At 49.0% G+C, this 22,739-nt stretch overlaps 1 long non-coding RNA gene across 2 annotated transcripts in view; it reads left to right on the forward strand.

Moving 5' to 3' along the window:
- Positions 1–22,739, forward strand: part of LOC125960972 (uncharacterized) — a 210,015-nt gene that overhangs the window by 49,950 nt on the left and 137,326 nt on the right. The window contains exon 1 of one of the 2 annotated variants that reach the window (XR_007471231.1): positions 11,749–11,785. The exons of the other annotated variant lie outside the window; for it this stretch is intronic. This is a non-coding gene — a long non-coding RNA (uncharacterized LOC125960972). Of the gene's footprint in view, positions 1–11,748; positions 11,786–22,739 lie in introns of those variants that run through there. 2 annotated transcript variants of the gene reach the window in all.

Below are 22,739 nucleotides of genomic sequence, written 5' to 3' on the forward strand. Positions count from 1 at the left end.
TCCATTTCCCCGACTATTAGAACTTGCACATCACAGGCCCATAAAATGGTAGAGCTGTAAAGGGTCTTGGAGACCCAATAGGGTGCTATCCCCTCATTTGCCAAATGAGGAAACTGAGATGACTTTGTCCAGAATCACACAGCAACTTAACGGTAGGGCCAGGATTTAAACCTGGGACTCTGGCCCCTTAATTCAGTTTTCTTTCTGAGTCTCTGTCGTTTCTGGTACAAAAACCTAGCTGATCCAGCAGGAGATGCTATGTGGACATCTGAGCGCCACTGTTATGGCCCAGTGCCCGTACTTCATTAGAATCACCCATATTATAAAGGAGGCAACACGCATTAGAGTCTAATCAATACATGTACCTAAAAAAGGAAGCTGCGACGGTGGTGGTAGGATTCTCCACTGTTATTACATCTTAGCTCTTTGAGATCGAGGAGAGACAGTTGGCAAGGAAGGACCAGATTCAATGCCTATGAAATATAGATGAGGTGATTTATAAATTAATTACATGCCATCCATTTTGAATACCATTAACATTTTAACTCTATTCTACAAATAAAGGCACCAACTCAGCAATTTATGAACAAAAATCTGATTAGCTTTTCTACCCTCATATTCAGAACATTACAGTAGAAGCCCTCGGGGGATCTTTCTGGATGCGCGAGGGATAAGGTGAAATGTGTCCCTTCCTGCTCTGGAGACTATAGGACCCCAGGCTGTTCCTCGTGATGGTTTCAGAGGGTCAGTTGGAGCTGGCCAGTGCTGGCCCTTCTCTGTCCTGCACAGATAAAGGTGCAGAGCAAGTCGACACCCTTCCACATCATTCCGTGTAGCTACTCATCTCTTCCCTGCCTGGGCCTCTGCCTCTCCCACTCCCCTTGTAACGCTGAGCTTCTTAGCTGATAAATACTGTGATTGTATTTTCCAAATCTTGAATCAGGGTATACAGTACAAGAGCTTCCTAGGTTTTACACCATTGGCATGAGAAGCGGGCTGTTAGAAGCTGTGATGACCAATATGGGGGCATATGTAGATGGGCGGAGAAAGAACTAGAAGACATTTGGGGAGATGGCTGACCATCGAGGATGACCTTTTGGGGTATTCAATGAGAAATAACACGCAGAGAAGTTACTTAATTTAGTGGGAAGAGATTATCTTTCAACGGCCTGGAGACCCCCTACCCGTGATGTTACTATTAAGTCAAAAAAGAAATAAAATGAAGTGTCTAAGAAAGGAACCAGCCATTTCTCTCCCTTCCTCTGCTGACCGCTTCAGTGTCACATAGTATTTGCTGTGAATTAAACATCATAATTCTATGTGAAGCATGTTCCTAAAACATATTCTTATATGGCAGTTACAGCCAGCCCAGCAATCACAAATGTAATCGTTTCACATTTTTAAGACTGGAAGCTTTTGGACTTGTTCATTAAAACAGCAATAGAATAAAGTTAACAGTCAGTGACCTACAAAACCAGTAAGCCCAGATAATAAATAACAGGGCTAAAGGAAAGCCCCTGTTCAGAAAATTGCAGTCAAATCTGTAAGGTTACGGTCTCCCTTTTCCCAACCAAGCTGAACCAGCAACATTTCCATCTGAAATGGTCCGCTCAGGTCTCCCCGGTCCCAGGCAAAATCAGAAGCAAAATAAGAAAAACAGTTTGTAGGAAAGGAAACGCTATAACAAAAAGAGTTTGCTGAGTCTTTCTTGGAAATAGAAGGTCCTATTTTTTTTTTTTAATAATTACCCACCATGGGGAGCAATGTGGATATGTTTGCATGGCTGGGCCCCCAGGGGGCATCTTTCCTATGGAAGTTGCAGGGACAACTCCACTGGCCTTCAGTAGGATCTGAATTGTTCATGGCTGCAGATTAGGGCAGAAACCAAAAAAAAAAAAGCAAGACCTGGGCAAGAAATTTACCACTGGTTTAAATGTATGCCCCTAATACATGTTGCATACGCCCACATATGCACACATATGTATACAGTTGTGGCATATAAGTGCACGTTCAAGTAGAATGTACTATAAATAGCAGCCTAAAGATTCTAAGTTTAGAGGCGATGGATCATTTTATAAAGGACTGTTTTTTAAATAGGTATCCTTACAGGCTTTCTTTAAGGAGCAGGATCCCTTCCCTTAGCGCATTTGAAAATGGTACACATTTATATTTACATACGACTTTTCAAGACTACATCTGTTACACATAATAATTTTCATCAGTACGTAGCTCTAGGGTGTGTATAGATTTAACGTGCACACCTCATTATGTTTTAGCTCAATTAATTCCATAAGTTACGGCCAAATAAATGTATTATCCAACATAATACTTTTTGGTGGTGATATGTAGGGATTCACACAAATGAGATTATTTCATTGCCGCTTCTTTCTCTGAAAGATCAGTAGTGAGTTAATTGAGATACGAGGTAGGACTTAATAGACCTTGAGTTAGCCTCCTCTTTGTGTCCCCAGCATACCTATGTGTGGCCCACATCCCTGGCCCTGGGTCCATCATAAGTAACACCTGTCATCAGAGTAGGATCAACCCTACTCGGGTGCATCTGTCTCGAAAATGAGTCAAAAGACTACTAACAGCCTCACCACAGAGCCTGAATCACCGCCATGAGCTATTTCTCTGGATGAACACTTTAGCAATTAAAGGGCCTTGAAAACACTGGCACATTGACCCTCTCAGTATTTAGCGTAATTTAGTTTCTCACCCCATAGCAAGTGAGGCCCTAAGAGGATAAGGCCGGGGAAAGGCCCAGCCTGCAGTGTCAGGCAGCGGTGTGAAGAGAGCCCTGAGAATGTCAATGATGTGGGAACCTGCAGGGGGCGCAGCGGGGAGCAATGATGTGCCCGCACATGGGGGACAGGGAGGGAGGGGGCCACGAGGAGGTGACAAAAAGCTCTGTACAGCCCTGCCTTCCAGGACCTGGGGGTGGCCGTCACAATGGTAGGGCAGTCGACGGGGTGGGGGGGGGGGCGGTCCTCTCCTGGATTTCCTGTGCACGGGCCCTTCTGGTATATTCTCCTACTGCTGCGTCCTGTGAACTGTGCCGATACAGAGACACTGAAAATATTGATACAAATAGACCCAATTAGCAGCCTTTTCTTCGCCAGTTTGGCCTGTGGGCTGGGAAAGAGGGGCATGAAACCACTTTTTTAAACACAACTTGATTCAAATAAATGTTAGGGTTATTTAGCCTTTTGAGCTTTTAGGTGGTCCTCAACATGGTGTCACAATTTTCCCGGTAATTACCATCAGATTTGCCAAACAGGATCACAGGTCCTTTGGACTCCCTCCTTTTAATGTTTTTACCCAGAATGTTGGACATCTTCTTTCAGAATCTCCTCTAGCTATTTTGAATAACAATATTATGACAATGACTTTTTTTTTTTTTTTTTTTTTGCGGTACGCGGGCCTCTCACTGTTGTGGCCTCTCCCGTTGCTGAGCACAGGCTCCGGACGCGCAGGCTCAGCAGCCATGGCTCACGGGCCCAGCGGCATGTGGGATCCTCCCGGACCGGGCACGAACCCATGTCCCCTGCATCGGCAGGCGGACTCTGAACCACTGCGCCACCAGGGAAGCCCTACAAAGCCATTTTAAGCACCGTTTTGCATGATCCAGTACATACTAATCAATTTCCCATAATTCCCAAGAAGCATATTTACTCTTTTTCAGTGTGGTCCTCAGATGTTCCAAGAGTCCCATATCTGCTTCTGCCGGTAGTTATTTTCAAAAGATTTCTGTTACCCCATCATTGTCTGTATTTTCCTTTTTATTTCTATTGCTAAAGACAGTTTTGAAGAATGAGTTCAATATCTTGGCCATTTCAGACCCAACATTAATTTCATGCCCAGCCTGATTTATTAGCAGACCTATTTTAACTTCAGTATCTCTTTTCCCCTGATGCATTGGTAAAAAAAAAAAAAAAGCCCTCCTATTCCTTTAACCCTTTCTACTAGCATTATCTTTACAACTTCCTTGCCAGTCACACATGATATTATTCTGTTCATCTTTCTTTTCTCTCCCTCTAATTCTCAGCATGGCTTTCCCCGACCAGGAAATCTGTACAGAATCATTCTCCAAGTCACAGCAGGTCTTTCAAGGTTCTTTATGTTTTCTCTGCTTGGTGGAATTGTGCTTTTTCTGACACTTCATTATTCTAATAGACAGTTTGGTCTTTGGACAGGCGTGGGTTGTTTCTTTGCTTGTTTGAAATGTGCTGCATACGTGCCTGCTTCTGATCGGTGTCTGTCGGGAGGGAGCTGAGCCTGCAAGTCTGCCCCGGGCCCCCCGTGCTCGGGCAGCCAGCCCTGCTTAGTGTTGGTGAGGGGGCGACATTGACCTGAAGGTCATTACGGAAACTCTTCCTTCCAACTCTAGGATAGACAAGGCCTGGGAAGTGCGAGACTTGTCTGCTGTGTCCTCTGACCCACGACTGGTTAAGAGGATCCAATGTCACTTTGAGTGTCCCTAAGGCAAAACTGAGGGAGGGGTAGACAGACTCGACCGCCAGACTCTCTTTTCCTCTTGGATCATCTCCCGTTCACAGGGGTCCAGCATCTCAGTCTGGTCCCCTAGTGCCTTGCGGCTTTCCATGAGCACATCATGCCCAGGTCTGCCCTCCCAGGAGTGCATAGCCTCAGACACCATCTCTGCTCTGTCACCATCACTGCTTGGAGGTGGCAGAGGGAGATGGGCTGAGCTGCCTCTCAGGAGAGATTGACAAGCCCACGGTGATGCTGCCGGATGGCCCTCAGCCTCCTTAAATGCTTCTTGGAGGAACCATGGTGTCCTGAGCCCCCCTCCCTGGAATACTGTAGTCAGATAGTGGACTCTTCATTTACTTAACAGAGTAAGTTCAAAGAAACAAATCAGGCATCAGCAACAGGCCAGATTGGGTGGGAGAAAAGAAAGGAGAGTAATTATTCCTGCTGGACACGTGCTGAGAACTCCAGACCCATCACCTGACTCAGTCCTCAAAAAACCCCGTGATGAAGATGCACTCTTCTGGTTTGCCCGGATCGACCAGCTGGTGAGAGTTGTTAAGCCATTGCTCGCTTAAGACTCAGGAATGCATGCGTCCAAGATCTGGCACGGTGATCATCTATGGTCTCTCTCCTTTGGCGCGTTTTGGTGTGATGTCACCGTGGGCAGGAGATGGGGGTCTGGCTGGTGTACATAGGATTGGGTCCCCATCAACAATTCCACACTGACTAGAAGCCAGTTAGTACCAATTCCACCTAAAGGGATCGAGACCTCAAAAGGGGAGATCAGAACTGATGTCTGGGTGCCCTTCTAATCATAGACGTAAGTTACCAGCTTGAGATCTTTACATGAAAACTGGGGAACTCTGATCTCACTTTCAAGCAAATCAGCCCCCGAGCTAGCAACCCTAACAGGGGTATTATGCCTGTGCCGTGGGCCTCCTGGGGCTTCACTGTGCATATGCAAACTGGAATCCTCTCGATTATTTGGCTCGGCCAGGACCATCACCCCATCCTACAGCTGACTAAGCTTAGGTTCAGAGAGGCTGAATTTCTTGCCAAAGCCACACAGCTAGTAAGGGGCTGGGCCTGGATTCGAGCCAGGCAAGTCTGAACAGGTGAACAACATTTTCCCGCCTGCTTTAGCTACTAAAGTGGCAGGATTCAGCTCTTCAGAACTGACCATGGGAAGCATGTGAAGACCACACAGTTGCCCAAGAACTGGAGGGAGGAAGCAGAGACGTAGGTGCAGGGTGGCCTGGGAGAGTGAGAGGTGGAGGTGCTCGTTGGAGCAGAGGTGGGGCGTCCCTGTAAAGGATCCAGAGCAGAGATGCCCCCGCTGGGTAGCACCCGAGGGCACAAAACCATCCCCAGAATCAAACTGGCTGACCCTGGTCGCCACGCCGGCTGCACCTAACCGTGGGCATAAACGGTTCCCACTCTGACATAGTGGGTGAAGCTGGAGCGGACCTTGAAGATAAACCAGCAAAGCAACAACCAGAAAAGGATGAAAGATGCAAGAGAGAGAAAGAAGGAAGTAAACACATTTCTCACCCAGGCAGATGCCGTCCTCTGTGGGTTCATCACATTCTTGTGTATTCATGGCAGCTAGAAGCTGACAGTCAGTTTGAACTGTGAGAATGAATGAAGCATAGTGTAGTGCTGTGTATTAAGAATGAGTTCCATTCTGTTATTTAAATTTCAAGCTCTTGTTTATGCCTCCTAAGAAGCTACCTCCTTTCAGAAACTACTGGAAAGACTGAAGAGAGGAGAATGAACGGAAAACAGTGAGACATGTTTCACCAGATATTTGGCTTTTTAGTTTTTAGAACATCAATTCTTTGTCCAGGAGAAACAAATGATAAAGGAAATCTGTTTTTCTATAATCATCATCAGAAAATCGGTTTCTCCTTGGCCCTACTAAGTTTTTATTGAACAAATAGTTAAAGTGCTTTATCTTGACAATGGGCCAAGTCACGAGGCTGCCTAGGGTGTCCACGTGCCTGTCTGGCCCTCGTTTCAGATAGGAACTGGAGCTAGCATGGCAGATCTGGCTGGGAGGGCAGAGGGAAGGTCAGAAAAAGTCAGCATGGGGCCAAGCTGGGGGCCGAGCAACAGCCAAACCTATTCCAGAAGGTCTGGGTGCCAAGACGGACTCATCAGCTCTGTCGCTTTTTCAGGACAGCTCCAGGTGTCCCCAGGTAGCCCTGCGCCAGGGAGCTAATCTAAGCATGTCCTTTGTGAAGCCGAGTCCCCAGCAAGGGAGGGGCACACAGGGGAGGTGGGGATGGCAGAAGCGGAGACCGACGTTTCCTCAGCCAGGCGAGTATCTGCGTAGGCAGCAGATTTGCTAGGTGAGCAGGTGTAGAGGAGACGGGGCCCAGAGGGCGGGGCAGAGAGGATGGGGCAGTCAGTGCCCGCACAGACGGGCATGGCAGAGAGTGTGAGGGCCCCTTGGGCCCCGAGGCTGCGGAAGGTCACGGGTTTGGTCCACTCCCCAGGGTCCACAAGACAGCCAGCACCTGCCCGACAGCTAAGGGACCCTGGTCCTTTTCCCAGTCCTTCCTGAATGAATGAATTCTGCAGGGGAGACAGAGGAGGAAGGGCGAGCAGACGGGTTCCCTCCCCAGTCCAGGTCCCCAGATGGAGTGTGGCTGTGGACTGGACAGGAGGAAGGAATTCATCATTAAACTGTCTGTGAAATTGACATGTGAAACCGGGCCGCACTGTTTTGGTTACTGAAAGTGCCCGGAATGTTATGGAATCTGCCCCCAATGTCGTTAAGGGATGGGAAAGGGTGTAGTTGCAGGGAGTGATTTAAAACAACAACAACAACAACATAAAAACCACTTCCTATTTGAATTCATACTGGATTCAGACAGTTCAATAAATCAGCTACCCATGTCACGGAGGGTCTAGCCCTGGGGGTGGGTAATGCTCTCTCTGTCTGGGTGGAATTAGAGGTAAAGCTGGGAAGGCTGGGAGCCCAGAGCAGCAGACACACAGCCAGAAACCAGAGGGCAGACCTGTGAGCTGGAAAGACAGAGGGGACAGAGGTGAGGCGAGGCAAGGGGTTGCATGGGGAGGGGGCGGCCACGGGGACAGCGGACATGCCAAACACACAAGGCACACGCGGGTGAAAAACGGCAGAGGCGCAGGACAGCCAGGTGAAGGACCTACATTCAGATATAACTTCTCTGCATGGGGCTTTGTGCCTGAATAGCTTCTTAAACCCCCGGAGCTCAGACCTCACAGGTATCTGGATTCATTTTCAAGGTGCAGCCTTTCATCTTTGGTAAATGATAGCAAGGTCTAGTTCCTAGCAGTAATGAGAACAACTGATGATTATTGCGTGATTAACATTTAACCTTCCCGCCAACCATACAAGCCAGGTATTACTATTCTCATCCCCATTCACAGAGGAGGAAACGGTGGCCCAGAGCGTGTGGCAGACAGGGAACTGCCCACCCAAGTTTTTCGCCACCTTCCATTGTCACCTTCTCAGTGGTTTCTGAGAAGTGTCTGCCCAGCCAGGGATGACATTTCCCAGCCCTCCTTGCATCAAAATGCACCTTCTCCACTCTCTTGCCCCATGTTTGCTGGACGCTGACAACTCTGAGGGGACCATGGGGCTGCAAGACAGAGTGACAAGGGGTCCCCAAATCAGGCTGTGGAGGGAAGCTGTGCTCCAGCCAAGATCACCCGCAGTGGGGTGCAGATGGCAGTGAAGAGTGAACTTCTACCACGCCGAGCTCCTACAATTTCGAGGCTTGTATGTTACACGGCAGCTAGCATCATTCCAACTAGAACAGAGAAGGGGAGTAACTTAGCCAAGGTCACACAGCCAGGGAGTGGGGAGACTGGCGATACAGGAACGCCTGGACCACTCAGGCGTACTTCCTTTGGACACAGGTCCCATCTATGGCTCTAGCTCCCTCTGCCCACCCAGGCTCTGCGTCTGTCTCCACATCAAGTGCTTATATTCGTGACAGGGCAGATGTGGCTGAACCACGGAATGGATGCAGATTAACTCTTGGGTCTGTGCGGTCCTCTCTGGGGCTGCAGGCTCAGCTGCACTTGAGCCATCTGGGGGCTTCCGCTTTTGCCGTTGGCTGAGGACGGACGTGAACAGTGAGTGATAACGATAAATGATGCTTATCCAGGGATCCCTGTGTTCCAGGCACAGTGCTTGCGCTGCGTGGTCTAATTTCATCCTCAGTCTTACGAGTCTTCTGTCAAGTTCATTCCGTAAATGAGGAAACGGGGGTGTTGAGAGGCTCGAGCACCGCCCAGCGTCACACAAGCCAAAAACAGCAGAGACAGTACTCCCAGTACTCCCAGTACTCCCAGTACCTCTCCGACCCAGATCCCTGCTCTGAATCACTGGTGTCCAGGTGTTTTGGATTGGGTACGCCATCAGAAGAAAAAAAAAAAAGTCAGTTTTTAAATACATTTTTTTAACATCTTTATTGGAGTATAATTGCTTTACAATGGTGTGTTAGTTGCTGCTGTATAACAAAGTGAATCAGTTATACATATACATATGTTCCCATATCTCTTCCCTCTTGCGTCTCCCTCCCACCCTCCCTATCCCACCCCTCTAGGTGGTCACAAAGCACTGAGCTGATCTCCCTGTGCTATGCGGCTGCTTCCCACTAGCTATCTGTTTTACGTTTGGTGGTGTATGTATGTCCACTATGGTCACTGTGTACATCAGTATCAGTAAAGCATGATTTATTTTCTATCTCTTGAGATGGGAAAAATGAATGATTTCTCTATTTCTTCCCTCCCTCGATGGACTGCCGGGTCCCCCCGAGGGTGGGCACGCGCCTTGTGGAGACGTGGTCTGGATCACGCTGTAGATTGCGTGCAGATGCTGGGCCAGACGTGATTCAGTGACAGGGTCCTTTTCCCTGATGGGCTCCAGGAGTGACCTCGGGGGCAAAGGGGAAGGTGGGGAAGCTCTGATGCAGACTTCGTCCGTCTTCATCACGAGGGACTGCGAGGTCTGTGGTTTCAAAAGCTCTGTGGGATTCAGACCACTAGAAGGCACGCTTTTTCTGCAGCAAGGTCCAGACCGGGCTGAGAGGTGGAGGGCGCGATAAAGGCCTGGGGACCCCAGGAGCTCTGGTGAGCGCTCTGTCAGCTGGGTGTGCTGCTGACCCAGCTGGGGGGCAGGTAAATACTCCACAGGGAGAAAAAATTCCCCCATCACCCCACTTCCGTGAGGTCAAGAACCTGCACTTGCCTAGCCTGGCAAGGAGCGGGTGCTGGTGCATGACAGCCTGTGCCCTCTGGACCTTCTCGGCCGGCACCGCCTATTCCCAAGGACGTGTCAGGATGCCCGCGTGGCAGGCGTCCCAGCCTGGACCAGCCAATCTTGGCCGGTGTCATTCATAAAATATCGAGACACCAAGGGTGCAGGGCACAGGCCAAATGGCGGTGGCAGGTTACGTGTAGGGGAGTGTGACCCCGGCGCCCATTCATTCCTGACTCGTGCCTGGCTCAGGCCCCGCGGCACCTCCTGGGGTCTCGTGGTGTGGACTCAGGCCAGGAGAGCCGGCCCGAAGGTTCTGGAATGAGCAGAAGCAAGCACACACGGGCTGTGGATGGTCACTTTGTAAGGGTACCACATGTGTTTTTAAAACGTTGTTCCAGTTTTTTGTTTTAAAAAAAGGAAACAGGGGCTTCCCTCGTGGCGCAGTGGTTGCGAGTCCGCCTGCCGGTGCAGGGGACACGGGTTCGTGCCCCGGTCCGGGAAGATCCCACATGCCGCGGAGCGGCTGGGCCCGTGAGCCATGGCCGCTGAGCCTGCGCGTCCGGAGCCTGTGCTCCGCAACGGGAGAGGCCACAGCAGTGAGAGGCCCACGTACCGCAAAAAAAAAAAAATAAGGAAACAGTATATATAGAACATGGGATCTCGGCCAAGGATAGAATTTCCTTTTCCTAGAGTTGTTCTTTGGCCTAGAGCTGTTTTCTATGAACTCTGAAAAAGCACTGGGCACAAAAAAAACGGTGCAGACCTTCCTTCTGACCACGCCCAGGACTTCAGGGTAGCAGATCAGTCCTATGGGGGAGGGCCAGGATGTAGGAAAGAGGGATGGGATAAGACATTGTGTTGCACGGGCGACACACGTCCCAACATCTGTGAGGCCTGCAGAGAAGACCCCAGTCCCTCTCCGCTGTGGAGTGTGCGGGGACGGCCAGGGCCAGAGCAGGCTCCATTGAGGGTCACTTCCTTACGGGCGTGGTGGAGAGACAGTGCCCCCTTTCTCAGGCAGGCGGCCACCTCTGACTGATGCGCTCCTTCTTACAGAAACCCCTGCAGCCCTGTTCAGGGAGGCTTTTGCACCCCAGCTGGGTGGACAGAGGAAAAAGGGAATCTGCCTCTAGCCTGCTGGTCGGACCCAGGGTGGACGCTGCACTCCCTCACCCCCGCTAAAATCAGCCTATTGCATCTTCTTTTTTTTCTCTTTTTTAATTAATTAATTTATTTGTTTTCATTTTTGCCTGTGTTGGGTCTTCATTGCTGTGCGTGGGCTTCCTCTAGTTGCGGCAAGCAGGGGCTACTCTTGGTTGTGGTGTGCGGGCTTCTCATTGTGGTGGCTTCTCTTGTTGCAGAGCACGGGCTCTAGGCACGCGGGCTTCAGTAGTTGTGGCATGCAGGCTCAGAAGTTGTGGCATGTGCGCTCTAGAGCACAGGCTCAGTAGTTGTGGCGCATGGGCTCAGTTGCTCTGCAGCATGTGGGATCTTCCCGCACCAGGGTTCAAAACCGTGTCCCTTGCATTGGCAGGTAGATTCTTAACCACTGTGCCACCAGGGAAACTCTGCATCTTCTTTCTTAGGATTTGGGATCAGGACCAGAGGACTTTCAGAATTCCTTCTGGGGTCTTGAAATATGAAGTGATTAAACACCGAGGCTGGGGCACCCGTGTCTGATCCACACACAGAGGAATGAGGACACTCAGTTTTCAGACAGAGACACAGAGAGAAGATGGGGGTGGAGGTGTGCTGGTGGAGTGGCCCCGGAGAAAGTGGGACCCTGTAGCTGGGTGGTGGCGGGCAGGTAAGGATGGGCGGGGTGAGGGTGAGCTGGGAATACGATCCCACAGTTATGAGGCCTCAGATTTGTGGTCCAGGCTGTCACCAGCCCTCCTCCCAAACTGCCTGGGCCCAAAGGCTCTGATATTCTGTTTCCTTTTGCATTAAACAACCAAGAATATTCAGTGATTTTGGGCTTCCCTCGTGGCGCAGTGGTTGAGAGTCCGCCTGCCGATGCAGGGGACGCGGGTTCGTGCCCCGGTCCGGGAAGATCCCTACATGCCGCAGAGCGGCTGGGCCCGTGAGCCATGGCCGCTGAGCCTGCGCGTCCGGAGCCTGTGCTCCGCAACGGGAGAGGCCACAGCAGTGAGAGGCCCGCGTACCGCAAAAAAAAAAAAAAGGAAAAAGAAAACAAAATTCAGTGATTTTAAAAGGGCAAAGGAGAGAGCTCATAAGAAGCCCTTTGACCATCCAGGTACCTCCTGGGATGGCCTGAGACGTGGCAGAAATAAACAGTATTATTCTTGCAGTCAATCCCGATATTACCAATAAAGAAGTTTTAAGGGCACAAAAGCCATGGGGCAAGCTGCCGAGGTAGCTCAAAGCAAACACTACAGGTATGTTTTGAGTCAGCAAGACAGGTGCTCCCTGGTACGATGCCTGCCCTGGCACCCCAGGACCCTGGACCACCCACCCAGCTAGCTACAGGGTAGCTTCCTGCCCTGAAGGGATGCGCCTACATCTGGGCCAGGTAGGGCTGTGGGTGTTTGAACCTCGAGCAGGTGAGGTGCTCCTTTTGTCAATAAAAGGTCCTGAAAAGCCTTTTTGGAGGACGCCACACCAAGATACTGCCCAAAGGCGGTATCGGAACAAGCCTGTCCTAAGGCAGCTTAGGTTTCTCCACGTCTCCATCCTTCTGTGCCACCCACCTCTTCCCCCAGCAGTATAAGAAAAGTAGCACAGTTTCTGGAGACAGACAGACGGACCGACAGACAGATGGATTCTGCTATTTACTTACCTTGTAAACATCAGTGAGTTTTTAACCTCTTTTTACTTCATGTCCCCATCTCTAAAAGGGACTTAATCATGGTACCGTGCCTTGCAGCATATGTGAAGCTTGAAGCGGTAACACAGGTAAAGCCCTTAGAATTGGGATTGGCATTTAGAGCTCCTTACACTTTAGCCGATGTATTAACATCATTTCAAACCTTGGTCTCCACGGGACTCTTCCTGTCCTGGTTACCTTTGTCGTAACCACTCCTCCAGCTACTGGTCCCCGCAGTAGTTAGAATCCCATAGAGAGAAAGTTAGGAGAGATCCCAGGGAAGCAGTGGAGGGAGCTGTCAGCTGCCAGCCCTGTTGACCCAAATCTCATTTCTTTCACCACCTTTCCTCTGTGCTTCCGAGTCAATGTTACACACAACTGACTTTCTTTCCTAGCATCTTAGCATTCCAGACCATCCCAACACACGATCTGAGCCCACACCCTTTATTCTCACTGGTGTCTCTACCATCAGGAGTGATTCCCCAGAATGCAGGCTTTCCCAGAAACCCAGTAAGAGGATCCAGTCTTGGAGGAATCGCGCCTCCATCATGGTCCATGCCAGCGACCTGCCACGGATGGAGCTGTTCTTCTCACGACTGCAACACAAACTGGCGTCAAAGTTCTTTTCCCAGCTGGAGGTTGGCTATGCAGTGAGAGGTCCTCTGATCACCGAAGCAGCCTTCTCTACCCTCCTACATTTCCCTGGAGTGGGATCTGCAGGGTGGGCTTTTGGTTATAATCTTATCTTAAACAAACCTGTTATATACAAATCTGATAGTCCTAAAAAAGAAATTAGGTGGTGAGGATTCTTCCCAATAGAATTCAACAGTTTTTGTTGTAAAGAGTGTTGTCAAATGTGATTAACAAAGTGCTATTTACCCATAGATGGGTGTTATGGGAAGTTAAGTAGACCTGGGTTATATTAAGAGAGGTATACTCCAGGGACCGCTCTGTAAGGTCTCTACAACTGCAATGCTCTAATCTTTTTTAAAAAATTAATTAATTAATGTATTTATTTATTTTTGGCTGCTTTGGGTCTTCGTTGCTGCGCACGGGCTTCCTCTAGTGCGGTGAGCGGGGGCTACTCTTCTTTGGGGTACGTGGGCTTCTCACTGCAGTGGCTTCCCTTGCTGCAGAGCATGGGCTCTAGGCACGGGGACTTCAGTAGCTGTGGCTCACAGGCTCAGTAGTTGTGGCGCACGGGCTTAGCTGTTCCGCGGCATGTGGGATCTTCCCGGGCCAGGGATTGAAACTGCGTCCCCTGCACTGGCAGGAGGATTCTTAACCACTCTGCCACCAGGGAAGTCCCTGCAGTGCTCTAATCTTTAGCAGAGCAGTAGCCTAACCAGTCCCCAAAACAATTAGCAACAAATAGAGAAATGTTCTAGGCCAGGGGTTGACAAACTTTTTCTGTAAAGAGTCAAAGAGTTAATTATTTTGGCTCTATGGGCTATATGGTCTGTGTTACAACTACTCAGCTCTGTCCTTTTAGCAGGAAAGCAGCCATAGATAATCTGTAAAGGAATGGTGTAACTGTGTCCAATAAAACTGTATGTATGGAAGCTGAAATTTGCATTTCATACAATTGTCACATGTCATGAGCTATTATTCTTCTTTGATTTTTCTTCAACCACTTCACAATGTTCATAGGCTGTGCAAGAACAGGTGAGGGGCTGCAGGCTATAAATGCTGGCCCCTGTTCTAGCCCATGACACGAGCCTGGTAAATATTAGCTCAGCTTTTGGAAAGAAAAACTAAGATATTAAACTTGGTTATAAATATCTTAATGTGCATTTGGTAGCATGAAATCCACTTGGGTAGTTTTTCCAAAAATTAACAAGAAACATTTCGTAGGTGGAGAAATATTTCACTAAGAGATTTTAGATATATTTATAAAATTTATATAAATTTAATATATGTCATTTATATATATTATATGTATATTATATTCATATACATTGAATAAATAGACAATATTGGAAATGATTTTAGTGTTCCTTTTCCGTAAGTAAAGAGTTAACCTGTAGTCCATTAATTCCTCCTGAAATCTACACTCCTTTCTGCTGCTGACCCCACGGAAGTAGACTGTATTCATGTTCTAAGCTGACAAACCTTGAGAAATGCTGCTGATGGAAACTTGAGTAAATTTGCTTTCATCTGCAGGTTCCTTTCACCGTGCAGCTCACAGGCATGTTGAGGGCTGTCAGTCACAGCAACTGATATTCTGGGTGAAAAAACGGAGGCACAGAAACATCTGATAATGGTTTTAGAAAGGATGCTGATGCTATCTCTTTACCTACCTGGGGGGGAACCTGTCCTTCTGAAAGGAGCTGTTTGTTCAGTTCCTTACTCCAGGCTTGAAGGAAAAGCTTGGGCATCGCTGGAGTCCCAGACATGACAAGTATTCATCTCCTTCAGTGACAGGTCCATATCCAATGAGAGTTCTCAAAAAATCCAGGTGATTCTAACTTGAGGGCAAACTTCAAACATTCTTCAGAGCCTGTTGTCATTTTGACATCCTTAGTTTTGAAAGGCTCTTTATCAGTGGTTGGAATGCTCATTTCTAGCAGGAGGTAACTGCATTCTTTAACTTAAGGCTTTGTAAAAAAAAAAAGAAAAGAAAAGAAAAGAAAAGAAAAAAGGATGTAATTTTAAGCCAAATATAGTCGCTAGAGATAAAAACTTCTGATAAGTAATTTTGACATCAGGCCGCCATTTTGTTCCCAAAGCTACTTCTCATCTGTTTTTTTTCAACGTGTGTCCCCCTAAAGCACTCCCTCAAGCTATTTTCTGCGTCTGTGCAACAGAATTTTGTACAAAACCTTCTTATGGGAACAAAGCACAGTATGCTTTTTTCAGACTACCTAAGCCTCATCTTTCCCCCATGACTCTGAGACGTTTCCCCCTCCAGGCCCCTCTCTGAGAAGCCATTTGCTTGAATGTCGAGGTTGGAATCCTATCACTCAAGCTCCTTTACAACTCTATCAGATTTCTCTGTGGCACTCATAGTAATTTACTAGATTATGGACTCATCTTTTTCTTTCCAACAAGTCACTAACCCATATATGAGTTGATATAGGATGAGGAATGACATCATCTCCTTCCGCTATGATTTCTCATTGATCACTGTCAGGAAGAAGAATAAAAATGTCTACCTCATGCAAAATCCTTATCAGGATCCAACTGTCTCAAAACATAGTTGATCAATTTCTCAGTACCCCAGAGAGGCAACTAGACCTCTTTTGTACTTTTCCAGCAGAAATGTGGGAGATCCTGGGTGGGTCAGGTGGAGGGAGTGCAGTGTAGCTGGACTTCCAGGCAGTCATAGGTACGGATTTCCTTCCGGCTGTAGTGCATTCAATTCTGACCCCATTCCCACGCTACCCTGGCACATCTGTCACTTGTCCAGTGTTGAAGTAGGAATACCCACTTGCCAATGAAGGATAAATAGGTTGAGGGAAGATAAACTCTGATCCGAGCAATGCAGTTAGCAGGAAGAAACCTCAGGGTGGAAATCAGATGGCCTGACCCCACGCTTTGTGTCGCATCACACCTCCCTCAGGGGAGCCAGCACCGAGTCAGCACAATGGGCCAAACCATGTCGGAACCGAGCAGTGTTGTAAGTGCTATGGTGCCCAGCTCTCTCTTCAGGACTGAGGCACCTGATACTGAGCAGGGCCCTATGGGGGCTCCTGGGAACAAAGACTTTCTGTGTCCCCTATTTCTCTGAGTACAGGAAATAGGCTTCATTCAGCCCCCATGACTTTCCTTGAGTTCCAGCCAGATTCAATAAGTTGTTAATTAGGGAAGGGAGGGGACGGGAGACCAGGGAGAAACAGTCGAGAGAAACAATAGCGCAGCCTTGGGGCAGGGTCCTGGTTCCCCATCAAGGGATACACACAACAATATCTTTGAGCTGTTTTGCAGAGGCTGAAACCCCCTCCAGGTGGGAGAAGTTAAGATTAATGAGGGTATGCGGCCCACAAGCACACAGAGCCCAGACCAGTCGGAACCCAAGGTTGATGATGCCGACTCCCGATTACCTCACCACCAACCAATCAGAAGAAGGTCCACGAGCTGATCATGCCCTCCTCTTTGAACCATTGCTATATAACTCCTCACTACCCCCTCCAAGGAGGGACACACAGTTCTGAGGGCATTAGCCCACTGTGGCCCCCTTTGCCTGGCAAAGGAATAAAGCTATTCTTTTCTACTTCACCCAAAACTCTGTGTGTAAGATTTAACTTGGTGTCGGGGTACAGAGGCCAGATTCGGCTTCATACCCATTCACTTCCTGAGCTGCTGGACGGTTGGACGCTTTGTCAAGGTCATGCCTTCTCCCAAGGCACTGCTTGATCAGGAGGGGAAACAGGACTGGACCCTAAGGCAGGACAACTCTGAAAGGCTCTCCAAGGATCGGCTGGGGCCTTTGTCGTGACTGCATTGGGGATCAACTCCCCCCTCTCCAAAATTCTGTTTGCTTCATTCCCCCATATCCACTCAAGCGAAGGGCACTCCCTAGTAAACTTCCTTTATGCAAATACCTAGTCAGAATCTGTTTTTCCAAGGCACCCAGTTTAAAACAAGCAAAAATCTCTCAGGACAGGATTGCTTCCTCTTAAAAAGTTCATTCTCTTTATTCCTTTATCCACTATGTACTGAGCTCCTGTTATGTTCCAGATACTGTATAAACTTTTGCAATTACAAGGTGAAGAAGAACTGCAATGAAGATTGCTAGCTAGGATCAGCTAAGAAGGCACTTGGAAAATATAAAAGATAATTAAATAGAAGTATTGACAGCAGGAAAGCAATGTTTGGTTGGTGGGGGCGAATTCAAAACTTGTGGGCCTGAGTGGCTATGTCAGTGTTCCTGAAATAGCTGAGATCTGAAGTTGGCCCTGGGAGGAAGGTGGCTGATGGGGTGGGGTGGGGGAGGAAGAGTTTAAATATCTTTTAATGTTGCACACAAGCCACTGCCTACTTCCTCAGCCTTTTTCCTTCCACTCTTTCCTTGCAACTTTATGTTCCACTTGCAATTCCCCTGCAATGTGTCAACTGCTACTCCCATCTTTTTTCTTTGCCCAAGCTGTCATCTCAATAATACCCGCCTCCTCTGTTCACTCGTACAAACTTAGTTTAGATATCAGTGAAAATGGCAGAGTAGGGTCCTCTGAAAATTCTCTTCTTCATAAAGATAATGAGAAAACTTGCAAAAATGTTAAGAATGACCATTTTCAGAAGTCTGGAACTTACCCAAACACCTGCAACAACCAGGGAGCATTTTTTCAGGGAAAACTGCGGGATCTCAGTAAGAACAGAGAGCTTTGTGACACTTTAACTTGCCCTAATCCCATCTCCCCTGCCCAGCTCCACAATAGTCTTGAAATCAAAAGCCACAACTAGGTGAAGACCAGCAAACTGACAGCCACTGGGGAGAGAAGTTTAGAGATTAAGCAGCTTGTTAGCAGTTGTGGCTGGAGATCTGGGCAGAGACCAAATTCTAAAAGGATTTACATACCCTGTTATTGAATTTGCATTTTATCCTGAAAGTAATGAAGAATCCTGCAAAGCTTAAAGCTTCATTCCCAGATAATTGTCATTATTTGACCTGTCTTGTAGTTCCCTGGAAGGCTGTTTTTATTTGACCTGACTCACAGTTGGCCTAGTGCAAACAGTTTTTCCCAGGGTGGGAATGAGGGTGGGAGCATTTGTTGAAAACCATCAGAGGCAATTTTTTAGTATCTTGGCTGCCTGAGGCAGTGGATAACAGTTGGGGCAAACAATTGGTTAACCAAAAAGCTAAAAAGAAAATCTGGGGAATGAGATGTCCACAGGGGTTTTGGAGAGTTCAGGCAGAGTCCTTGGGATCTAGAAGGCCATGTACACGTGTAGGGCTGTGTGCATGCCCAGGAAAGACCTCTCTGCTAGCACAGCCCCGCTTTAAAGAATGAACTGCAGAATAGCACAGGGTATGGACCAATCAGTGTTTCCAGGGCAGGCTGCTGACCCAGCGGGGCCTGGAGTCCCCGACTTTTCCTCTCTGGGTAGCAGGAGCTCATTTCATCAATGGTGGCAGGAGTCGGCAACAGGAGGGAGCCTGTCGGGAGCCTCGGGCCAAAGGCTGAGGAGGACAGACTTCCAGGAGGACTGAATCACCACAGCCTCACCGGAAGCCAATGCCCAGGACCTCGCAGCCAACCCTCTGCCACTCAGGTCCTGCCAGACAGGAGCAGCAGGCAGAGTCACCCAGGCAGAAGAGAGGCTGGTGAGCAGGAAGGGCATCATGCCAGATGGCGGAGCTGGACGAAGGGCCCACCAGCTGGCTCTAGCCATGTGCCAACTCTTAGCAGGGCTCGAGGAGCACAGAGCAGACAGGAAGGATGGTGACTGCCTCAGCAACTCCGGATGCCCTGCCTGACCGCCTCAGACGTGCCCTGGTCAGCTTGGTGAACACCACCAAAGGAGAGCCAGTCCTGGGGTCATAAGACAGGAGTTGAAACCAGCAACATCTTACTCATGGGACCCTGAGCAAATTACATTACCTCTCCTGCTCTAAGCAGGGGGCTGTCGTGGTGACAAATTAATGTACACAGAGAGCATTTGCAAATGGCAAACTATAAATACATACTACAGTACGTGGTGATCACAGTAGTGCTATGATCCTCCAATACATTCGTTTTCAACTGCTCCCTGTTTGTAGTTCGCCTTTGAATATGAAAAATGTGGACCCACTTAAGGGATTAAAGGCTAAAACAACACTGAAGCAATCAGTGGTGATCCCAGATCAGTCACTATACAGCTGACAGCATCTCACAGTCTGTAAGGCATGAATGGTCTGGCTGTTAGCTGGGTCAGCCTCCCCTTTCCTCTCTGAGTTGCACCTTTTGCCGCTCTGAGCACCCTCATCTACAGTCTCGAGGCCATGCAGTCACTCCCCGAAGCAGAAGTGTCATCTGGTTGTGTCCCTGGCTGAGGTGGGTGACTCTACTTCTCTCTGGCTAGTTCACCTCCTGTCCAGTCCATCTCTCCACTCTACGTTGGTTTCCTCAAAGCTCCCGGGACAGAATTTATAGAAATGGTGGGTGTACTGAGTTGTAGCAAAAACAAGTGCACACATTGATCAAAACTGTTCAAATCCGGGAATGTTTGCAAGTCACCTGTGTGTGCCACGTGCTGGCTGAATTCCTCTGCTTCCACACCTGCTGCACGACAGGGGCCACCATCTCACCTTGGGGGGAAAACCAGGAGATGGATGCAGGCTGAATTCTGTTATTTCTAAACCTTGAAACTGTCTAGCAATTTGAGTCTCTTTCCAATGAGACAGTCCAGATTTTGTAAGTCTGGAAGGTTTTTATTCACCTAATTTATGTCAATTTCATGTAAACAAATAGTTACATGCTGTGCTGGAACCTGGACACACAAATGGAGATAAGACACAGCTGTGCCCCTGAGCGCTCACAGCCCTGCAGAAGGGCTTCAAGGGGAAGAGTCAGTTCCCTGGAGGTGTCCCAGGGGCCCCGCCAGGGAGGAGGTTTTGGAGCAGTGTCTTAAAGGATATGTACTTTGCCAGGTATCTTAGTCCCTTCCAACAGTTATAACTAACACTGTACCACGGACTTGGTGGCTTATAACTACAGAAATTTATGCCTCACAGTTCTGGAGGTTGGAAGTCCAAGATCAAGGCCCCAGCATGGCTGCATGAGGGCCCTCTTCCAAGGCCCAGCCACTTCATCCTCTCTGCATCCTCACATGGCAGAAGGGGCTGGGAGCTCTGGGGGCCTCTTTTATAAGACACTAATCCCATTCACGAGGGCTCCACCCTCAGGACCTCAGCACCGGCATTAAGATTTCAACATAGGAACTTGGGGCATGGGGATGGGGGACACACAGTCAGACCACAGCGCCGGGTGGGGAGCCCCAGGTGCATTCCACGAAGGCTGGGGCAGAGGTTGCAAAGACGCAAGACAGGAATGAACACACAGGACTGGGCGATGGTGGGTGTATGTGCGTCTGGCAGGTGTGAGGGAGCGAAACAGGCCAGAGAGGAAACTTCCAAGGAAAGGCCTGTGAGGAGGGGACAGCTAAGTGTCACCGTACAGGAAAGCAGGCCCCCAGTGAGCTCGTCTCTGAGCTTCCGAAAGATGTCAGGGAGGCAGATTTTTAACAAATTTCCTGAATTTTAATTGTCGGTAACCAATTAAAAAAAAACTATTCAGGCCAACTGTACTGGATGCTGCGTGCCCGCCTACAGCCTCACACCCCTCAGCTACTCTCAATGTTGGCCAGCTCTCTCCGTCCCCAACCCGCCTCTCCCCGTCACCCCTGCATCCTGCCTTCCCCCCTTTGCAACCTGCCTTTCTTTCTCCATCACAAGTGTTTCCTGAAAGCATCCAAGCTGGGTCCCAGGCACTACATCTGTTGAACCTGACCTGTCACCTGAGACGTCAGGCAGACAGGTCTGCAGTTCAGAGGTGGCCTTTAGGCCATCCATCTGAGAACTTTGAGCTAGAGCTTGGGGAGAGTTGGGGTCCAGGATGGAGCTGAGGTGGGAGGGAAGGGCCCAGGCTGTGACGCTGAACGGGAAGCTGGACCCCTCCCAGCAGGCTCCCCACTCAGGTCCTGTACCCCCGCTTCCTGCTCTTCCCATCTCCTCACTCCTTCAGGTCACCACTCAAGTGTCACCTGCCCACCTCGCTGCACAGCCTCACACAAGCCTGTGCACACACCCGTGCCCTCATGCACCCCCATCTCGTAACTGTGCTGCCTATGGTGGAGAGGGAGGGGCAGGCAGGTTCTGAAACCCAGTGCCTACCCCCATTGCCAGGTCCCAGGCCGTGGGTCGCATCCCCAGACGGAGGGAGCTGAGCTGGGCACACAGGCTGAGCTGTGTCCTCACACAAAGGACATCTGTCCAGGATCTAGACACTGTACCTCTAGTAATCTGCATAATTAATTTGACTTCATCCTGCACTATACCCCCCTTGTTTTTTTTACTTATCATCATCCTACATGGTCTATATCTTTTTTCTTTACCTTATTTATAATCTCTCTCCCCGACTAAAATGTTGGTCCCATGAGTTTCAATCAAAGTTATTTCCCAGGACCTAGAATAATGCCTGATATACGGTAGATATAATGCCTGATGTTGAGTAGATGTAATGCCTGATATGTAGTAGCTCAATAACATGTTGAATGACTCATGAGTGAGTAGATGGAAGGAAGGACGGAGAAGGAAAGGAGGAAGTGAGGCAGATTAAAGGCAGGGAAATCCATCTATAGGCAATTTTAATAATTAATATGAGAGAGAGTGTTGGAAACTCAGGTGGCCACAGTGAAGTGAGAAAGAAAGGGCTACAGTTGCTCCGAGTGTCCGGTCCTTTTCTTTTGACTCTCTGCAGCCAATTCCATCAACCAGTAGATCCCTATAAACCCCACGTTCCCAGTCCTGCAATTCCACATTCCCACACGCTCAGCTGGAGGCGGCTTCTCCGTGAGCCTGGTGCCCGTCATTTCAGTGGCTGGGCTCCTGTTAGCTTTTTCACATTAAAACACGTTTTTAACATCCCTCCCTCCATTTCTCTCATTTGAATTTTCATTTAAGCCCAACTGATCTCCTAAGAGGTTGAATTCCTTATTGAGTCATTTGTCCCAGGGCTGAAGCAGGATGATGGCTCTGGGGCCCTTGAGCAGAGGTTTTACTGGTAGCCTGGGGTCTGCACCCACTTAAGGAACCTGCCCTCCTGACCTGGCCACCCTGACATTCTGAACAGCCCCAGCCGGTGACCTCCCTCCCCTCGGGATGGGGAAGGGGACAGGAGTGTCCTTCCCTGGTTCCGCACCCTGCTCAGCGGAAACACTTGCAATCCGGGCGGCATTTGATGCAGTAAGGTTCACAGATGAAAAGCTAATCAGGCTTTGTCTTTTCAGTGAAAGGCCCGGGTCTGAAATGAAGCACAGCAGGTGGGCAGAAACCACTCTCCTCTGCAAAGCTCTCACACATCTGTGACTGATGCTGTTTTGTGCTTTCAAGCAGCCACAGCAGTGGCAGCCTGGGAACCTCTGGGTACCTGCTGGTCAGGCTTAGCTTTGGTAGGGGGGCTGGAGGGTAGGAATCGGGGTGATGCTGGGTCCTCCTCCTTTAGGGACCCACTTTGGAGA

Source organism: Orcinus orca, chromosome 14 (genome assembly GCF_937001465.1).
Source record: "Orcinus orca chromosome 14, mOrcOrc1.1, whole genome shotgun sequence".
Lineage (NCBI taxonomy): Eukaryota > Metazoa > Chordata > Mammalia > Artiodactyla > Delphinidae > Orcinus > Orcinus orca.